We start from the raw sequence: 8,504 nt of genomic DNA, 5'->3' as shown, positions 1-8,504 counted from the left end.
ATTCTCTTCGGGATTCGGCGACTATCACCAAAATACTGTTTTTCTGTGACTGTCTCTTGATGGATGTTTGGTGAACCTTGGCCAGAATCAAAGTGGATTAACTTTTATAACCAACACGAATCCCATAACGTAAACACCAGATGGAGCAGCCACGACAGAGCAGTGAGTCAATCAAAACGCGTGTTAGCTTGTGTGTTAGCCATGTATGAAGCTGTGTTGCAGATGTCAACTCCTTATAACTGCATTGTGAAGTAACTTCACTTATTGCTGTGGTATTTTATTTCTTATACAGTAAAGGGGGCTGAGTTAACGGAATCGAAGCGTGTCTTCCGGGTTTGAAAAATACCTCCAGAAAATACTTGTATTTATCACAAAAATTAGTGATCCACAGTGGTAGTGGTACAATATATCATATAAATGCCTATACTTTACTTTGGAATGGCTAAAATAGCATGATACAGATCCTTTAAATGGACTACAGAAGTTTAAAAATGTCAAAAATGTTTAAAATGATGTATTTTCCTCCCCTACATGTTCCAGAAATGTCCTATGGTGTAGAATGAGCTCAGACCTGTTCACCACAACTGCTTCTAAAATCCTGCACTGTCACTCAAAAAATTGTTACTTCGGGTCCGAATTGGCGTCATGCACGAGCTTAATATAGAAGGTGCAGTTACACGTAAGACCTGAGGTGGCAGTAGTGAGTATAAAATGGCCAACTTGCATCTAGCCCCTATAAGACACTGTGATCCCTGGTCTGCACTGTGTTAAGCAGGGGTCTCCAACAGGCGAGATGATTCAATCTGACCCCTGATTTATAGAACACAAATTCCTCAGTATGTCAAAATAAAAAAAAGAGTATGTTTCTAGCATCTTGCCCTTGTTTTTGTTTATGGACCTCAGCAACACATTGATATATTTTGGCCCCCAGGGAAATGTACTTGGAGACCTCTGTGTAAAGTGTAAAATATGGCTGCCCCAATAGTTTTGTTGGTAAGTTTCACCCTGTATTGTCCTGTCAAATAAAGCAAAAACTTTAAGAAAATGTAAAGTAGGGGTCACAGTACTTCTTCTATAATGTAGGGTTAGCAGGACTGGGGTTTTTGGAGACTCAATCCTGTTGACAACTTTGAAAACCTCTTACAATGACATTTTTGTATTTTGTTTATCTTAATTAGTTAGCTATAACAACAAACTTTCCTCGACTCTATGTAATCTATATCATGATTCATTCTTCAGCAGTATAAGATGCCACAGAAAGTGGGCAACGAGAAAGTAGCGAAAGGTAGTCCCCGTCAGCTCGCCCCCTCAGCCCAGTGTCATGACGAGAGGAGCACGCCGCCTCCCACAGAGCAACAGTATCCCGGGGTAACCAGGGGTATCCAAGGGGAGTCCTGCTCTTGCCGCACCATCGCCCACTGCACATCCAATACAAGCCTGCGCCTGTCCTCCCACCGCCCGGCTATAAACTAACACAGCCCGGCTCCCTCTCCCACTCAAAGACATAACCGCGGCAGAAGGCTGATTAGTCAATAACGTGGGACTAGATTCACTAAGAAACGGTGTGAACAAGGCCGTGTGATGCGGAGGTGTGCATCCGGGGTTTCCTCTAGCATTTCACACAGTCATGGTGACAAGCTCATTTGTCGAGCAGGTGCAGATCTCAACTGCTAAATAAAATGTGGAAGAAGCTATTTAACACAGGGTTGATACGGATAGCAGCATGTTCAATTTAATGATGACCTGGCACAACATTTTGAATGACTGAAATCTATAATTGCGGACACTTGTATTGTGCTTTACGAGGTTGAGTTGAGAGGCTTTTCAAAGCACTTAACTGTCGTCATTCTCCTGCGATAGTGGTAAGCTAATGGTGTAGCCACAGCTGCCTTGGAGTAGAGGGAAACGAGGGTGCCTCCTGACCAGCACCATTCAGTTCCTCACACGCAACTTTCACACAGGTGGGTACAATGTCTTGCCCAATTACACAACAGACTGAACCACCATGAGCTGGGACTGGAAACACCAACTTTCTCAATACAGAATTACCCGCTCAACCATCCGAGTCCCTAAATGTATTTATAATTTCAAACGATTTGTAGCTATTTCATTAAACAGAGCAAAGACGTAAAGTGCAAGTGTTTAAGTAGTAAATTGGACAAATGGCCACGTGGAACAATAATTATAAAGTCAACAATTTCCAGATTTTAGCTAAACAATTTTTGAAATTCCAACAAACTTCTGAGTAAAATGAAAAAAAATAAAAAATTAGGCTATGTCCACTACTCTAGTAAACAGTTTGTGCTGTCCATCCATCCATCCATTTTCTTCCACTTTATACGGGGTTGCAGAGGCAGCAGTCTGAGCAGGGATGCCCAGACATCCCGATCCACACCTCCTGAAGCTGTTCGAGGGGGGGAACCCGGGGCAACACCAGGCCAGCTCACAGTCGCTCCAGTGTGTCCTGGGTCTTCCATAAGGCCTCCTCCATATAGGACATGCCTGGAGCACCTCCCGAGGGACGCGGCCAGCTGCCTCCTCAGCTGGCTCCTTTCGACGTGAAGGAGCAGCGACTCTACTCCGAGCTCCTTCCAGGTAACTGAGCTCCTCACCCCATCTTGAAGGGTGCGTCCAGCCACCCTGCGAAGGAAACTCATTTTGGCCGATTGTATCCGCGATCTTGTCCTTTTGGTCATTACCCAGATCTCATGACTCAGCTCCCTCTTCACCACAACAGTCCGACACAGCACCGACGCCGCACCAATCCGTCCCTCACTCGTGAACACGACCACAAGATACTTGAAGTCCTGCACTTGAGGCAAGGACTCTCCACCGACCTGGAGAAGGGAAGCCATCTTTTTCCGGTGGACGACCATGGTCTCGGATTAGGAGGTGCTTTTTGCTATAATTTTTGATAAATCATAGACACCTGTGCAAATTTCCTTCTCTTTTATAAAACAGAAAAATAGAACGTTTTATTTAAGCTTGGATCACATTTTTGCTTGAGTTTAGTAATGAAAAGAGGCTTTGTGAGCAGGCAGACACCCTCAGCAGTGTGCAGTGACGCTCCACAGGAAGCCTGGTCCGTGGCCTTGACTGCAGTAAAAGACGTAAATGGTTTAGTTGAGACTCATACAGACAGGTGCACAGAGACATAAAGAGAAGCCGGATGTGAGAAAATCTAAAGTGCAAGTGCCCTAACAGTGACGGCAGAGAAGGAGGACTCAGCACTGCTCCCGAGCTGTATCCGCTGAGGCTGAGTGGGTGGAGGTGAGCCCTTGGGCTTTCCCCACAAACAGCGGCTCATTACAAAAGTAAACACACACAGAGCAACACAAAGGGCTTCCCCGGACCACAGCTGTAACAGAGCACACCTACAGGGGCAGCGGGACATGTTTTATTCACTCAGCAAACACGCCGACACTTCATAAAACATCCACTTCTCTGTGAGAAAGCTGTTTCTTTATGTGCTGGACCTATAGAGGGCATTAGGCCACGGTGGGAGATCGAAATCTGGACAAGAACTGTTTGTCCAGATTTTGTCCAGAGGGGAAAAGGGCAAATACAACTACAACACTATTGTTAGAGAATAAAATTAAACAGCTAATTATCAATCTGTCCGGTCATACCATCTTTCTTGTATGGCCATATTAGTATGACGCAAAGTCACTTATCCCTCTTCATGCGGGAGCATCATCAGACTTAGGGGTGGGCTCTTACAACTTTATTGCTTCAGCCATCTCCTTTAGAGAAATTTGTCCTCTGCATTTGACCCATCCTTCAGTGCCCTTGGGCGACGAGTAAGGAGCAGTGACCGACCGCAGAGCAGCGCCCGGGGAACTATCTCCAGATGTGGGGTCAGGCTGAAGACCAGTGTCATCTGGCTGGAGGATTCTCCTATTGCACATGTTTTTAGTGGAAGGGGAAACCGGAGCACCCAGAGGAAACCTACGAACCCGGGACTTTCTAGCTGTGTTGAGTTTGTGTCTCTGGATAAATGAATAAGACATCCAGACCCCAAGTGATTTAATTGTATTCTTCTGTCAACAATCAATCAAAGTTTATTTCTATAGCACTTTACAACTACACCTTGGCAGTGCTTTCCATAAAAACACAAAATAGAAAACGTCAATACTAAATGACTTAAAATGTAAAAACAGGATAAAATACAGCATTAGTTGTTATGAAAGGCCTGCCTAAATAAGTCAATCTCTAGTCTGGACTTAAATAGTGGCTGTTTGGGCATTGCCCTGACAAAAGCACGATCGCCCCACTGCCTGGACCCGGACCTGAGCACAGCGGAGTCAGGGCTCTGCACGGGCAGTGGATGGACAGAGGTTCGGACAGATATGGGTGAGCTTGTCCACAACTTCAGTGATTGTGGTAATGAAACAGTTTTGACATTGATGAAGTCTGACCGCCAATACCACCAAAAGTTTCAAAAATATTTTTACTTAAGTACATAAGTTTTACAATATTACACTATTTAAAAAATAAATAAAAGTATTCTTTAGAAATACGCAGTGATTTACTATTAAAACAGATTGAAGTGCATTTGTAGAATGACAGTCAATACCACGAGTGGTGACTCTGCTTTCCAGGAGTTTGTTATTATGCTGGTCTCAGACAAATAAGAAGGCAGGATTACACGAAGGGAAAACCCATTAACGTCAGATTATCGATGTATTATTTATAAAGCCATATCAATATTTCATTATGCAGCACAGCGGCAGTGCTCTGTTGTGGATGGGGCTTTCTCTAAAAGACCGAAGCTCAGGCTGTGGGTGGAGAAGGGCTTTCCCGATGCTCTTACGTAAACTCTGCACACCTACACACAGACGGAGTGATGCATGATGGGAGAGCCGGCCTGCGGTTACATAAAGGCAAATAATAATGTCCTTTCAATAATGCATCTGTTAACACTATTAAATGAGCGAAATGAAGCGAGGCGTTGTGTTCCCGGACGAGGCACGGGCAGCCGACGTGAAGAATGGCGCTGGGAAGTTGTGAAGTCGCTGAGGACAAACCATTTGTATTGTATCAAAACTAATCTGCATGCCTTCAAAACAGTCGGGCTAATTGGTGGTGTGTTTTTAGCACAAAAGTATGGCAAAAACAAGTCAAAAACTGCACTATTGTATTCTTTTCATTCATAAGAGGAAGGATTTAATAAATAAGTAATCTGCAATAGAAACCGTACTTGGTGTACTCAGTATAAATACACATATGCTTTATTTATGCATATATTTTTGAAGAGTGGATATGGTGTTGTTTACCATTGCATTGTGAAAGATCATCGTTTTATTGATTTTGAACCCTTTGCAAATCGTCTGTGGACATTCATTTACGTGATTCGATCACCACTTATGACCACTTACTGGAGATCTGCTGCAGGGTTTTTCGCTTTGAGAATAACATAAAATGCCACTTATTGATGTATTTTCCAGGTTGGTGGAAATAAAAAATAATACTGTCTGCTTTTAGTAAAGGTGCTTTTACAGATATCAAAGCGATTCCACTCAGACACGCATCTTCATCTCGACCTTGTTAGCACTCGCAGCTCGACGTTAATTAACTTGCAGCAGCTTGTCTGTCTTTCTACAAATCTAATCGCCGGAGTTTCTGACATATTAATAGAAACTAACTCTTCATTAGTCGTAACAAGGCAGCACAATTTAGAATATCAATTTGCAATTTTATGTTTCAAAATCAAGATTAGGTTCACTCTGCTACTTTTGATTTATCGTTATCGTCATATTATGTAACGCAATTTCCGAATGGCAAGGTTATAGAAGCCACAGTATATCACAAAATCACGGAAGTCTACCGTCTGACTTGGATTCACATATTTTTCGCGAGCACAGCCTAAAACAAACACGCATGGGGACTTAAAGCAGTACTAAGTAACTCATGCCCCTAGAGGCCATAAGCACCACTGCAGTAGTAGTAGCATGTTTCGGGTTTTTTTGCTCATTAATTGTCCGTGAGAGTAAATACTACGCTGACGGAAAAGACAAAGGGACAGAGGGATATTGTACATCCAATTACACAATGGAGATCATTTTTGACACTCAAACTTGGCTGTAAATACTGCTAAAGTGGCGCTAGCCCGCAGTTAGCTTTGCCCGTTAGCCTGTTAGCTTCTTCTTTGTGATTCCATTAGTGTGTATTGTGCCTCCGGGCCAGAGACACCAGGGAGAGATGAAAGACCCCCCCAATCATCCCGTTAACACTTGCAAAGGATTTATGATGGTAAACAAGTTACTTATTACTGCTTTAAAAGTGTGCGAAAGTTCAGTTTCAGTCATGACACAATAAAGTTACATTTCAGCTTTGTTCTGGTCCTGATTTAGTATTTTTTTAGTCTTGTTTTGACACAATTTGATGGAAGATTTAGGACAGTTAACGCATTTTTCCCCCTCATTTTGTGCGGTCCTGTCCGGGAGGATTAACGTTTGAGAAATACTGAAATATAAACAAAACATGTTAAAATTATATGGTTAGCCAATAGAGATGTTATATTTTGTTGTTTGTCAAGAATATTGACCTGCCTTTTCAAAATAAATGCAAATTGCGACCATTCGGACAAGCACCCCAAACATTTCACAGCCACATCTTTATATTGTAATTCATGTATCCTCCAAATTGACTTTTTTAATTATTGATGAACACTGCAGCACTTTCGAGGCACACTTTTACAGTAAGCCGTGTGTGCGCTTCATGCAAATTAAATGTCCCCATAGTAATAACTGCCTTATTAAAGTGAAGATTATTCGAATTTTAATTAAATTCTGTTTTAAGTCACATTATTATGTATTTATGCTCTGATCAAGCCTCGCATCTACAAACCTCGCCAACCTGATCTTTCTCGATGGTTTTTCTTTCTGTGACCTGTTTTTCTGTTGTCTGTGGAGCACATTAAAGCAGGCTGCATGTCCCCGGTTCTCGTGACTCACCTCCTCTGTCATAGGCACATGTATCAAAGCGTGTTTACGAACATGTGTGTTTGCATGTTTATCGGTTTGGCCTGGGACGGTCATGTGGACAATAATACCTTTTGGGGCTCAATATTCATCGTATGTACATTTATTTCATGTTTATAGCGGGGTATTCTAAGATGAAGTACTTTTCAAACAAAGCTGTCATGATTAAGCTTTAGAGTTAGTTAAAAGTAGGCATTTGTGAAAAAGACCTTGTACCTTTATACGCTGTTCATCTAATTATGAATCAAATGTATTGATCGTGACCTAGTAGGTTAAGTTGCTGTTATTGCTGTTACTTTATTGTGACAGAAAAGCTCAATCTTGCGCTCTGAAACTTGTGAAACAGGCTTATAAACTCATCCCTAGCCCCTAGAGGCCCTAAGCGGCACTGCAGGTGTCTTGGCATGCTGCGTTTTTTTGCTCATTAATAGTCCGTGAGAGTAAATACTACGCTGACAGAAAAGACAAAGGGAGAGAGGGATATTGTACATCCAATTACACAACGGAGATAATTTTTTTCACTCAAACTTGGCTGTAAATACTGTTTAAGTGGTGCTAGCCCACAGTTAGCTTTGCCCGTTAGCCTGTCAGCTTTCTCTTCATGATTCCATTTGTTTGTATTGTTGTCTCCGACCCAGAGCAAAAGTTGAAATTGGGGTTTTCTGGCCAGAGACACCAGGGGGAGATGAAAGACCCCCAATCATCCCATCATCACTTGTATTAACCCGAGACGGACTACAAAAAGGATTTATTATGGTAAACAAGTTACTTAGTTCTGCTTTAAGAATTGTGATATTAGAAAGGAATGAGTTTGGTGCCACAGCTAACAAATTTGAAATGTACATATTTGCTCCCTCTTTTATCATTTAGAAACAAAATAATAATGATGTATAGGTAATTTTGATGAGAGAACAAAAGGTTGTCCAAGTCTTCGTGTGTATTTATTTGTTTTTAATCTGTCTTCTTTGGCTTGGCACTGATTGACTGCACAGTTACTCGGGATCAAATCAACATTACAGAATTAGTGGGTCGCATTGACAGTGCACATGTACGCTGGACACTCAGCGATGCGGGTTCTTGTCCCAACTCGGAGATTTGTAAACGTCTCTTCCCGCACTACACTTTTACCCTATACTGTCCTGTTCTGTAAAGCCTGTGGGTAAAAAAACACACACACACACACACTTACAGCTAGAATGGTTGCAAGTAACAAATGGCAAAACAGTTAATACGTCACTCCTCTCTCTGTAGTGGCAATAGCAATGACAACAATTGTTTTTAGCAGGATCTCAGTGTTTAGTAAACAAGATCCCACTTAATTTCGGAATATTAAATATGCCTGTAAAATAGTACAATATTATAATATTAATTCGCAATATCTAGGATGTCATCAAAAATAATAAAAACAAATAATTTATAATGATGGTAATAACATTTAAATATTAATAATATAATCTAATTCATCTGTTTTGTATGTTCATAATTCATAATTCTCATTTCCTGATATATGCAATAGCATAA

Source organism: Gobius niger (genome assembly GCF_951799975.1).
Source record: "Gobius niger genome assembly, chromosome: 5".
Lineage (NCBI taxonomy): Eukaryota > Metazoa > Chordata > Actinopteri > Gobiiformes > Gobiidae > Gobius > Gobius niger.
Note: the sequence above shows the minus strand (reverse complement) of the source record.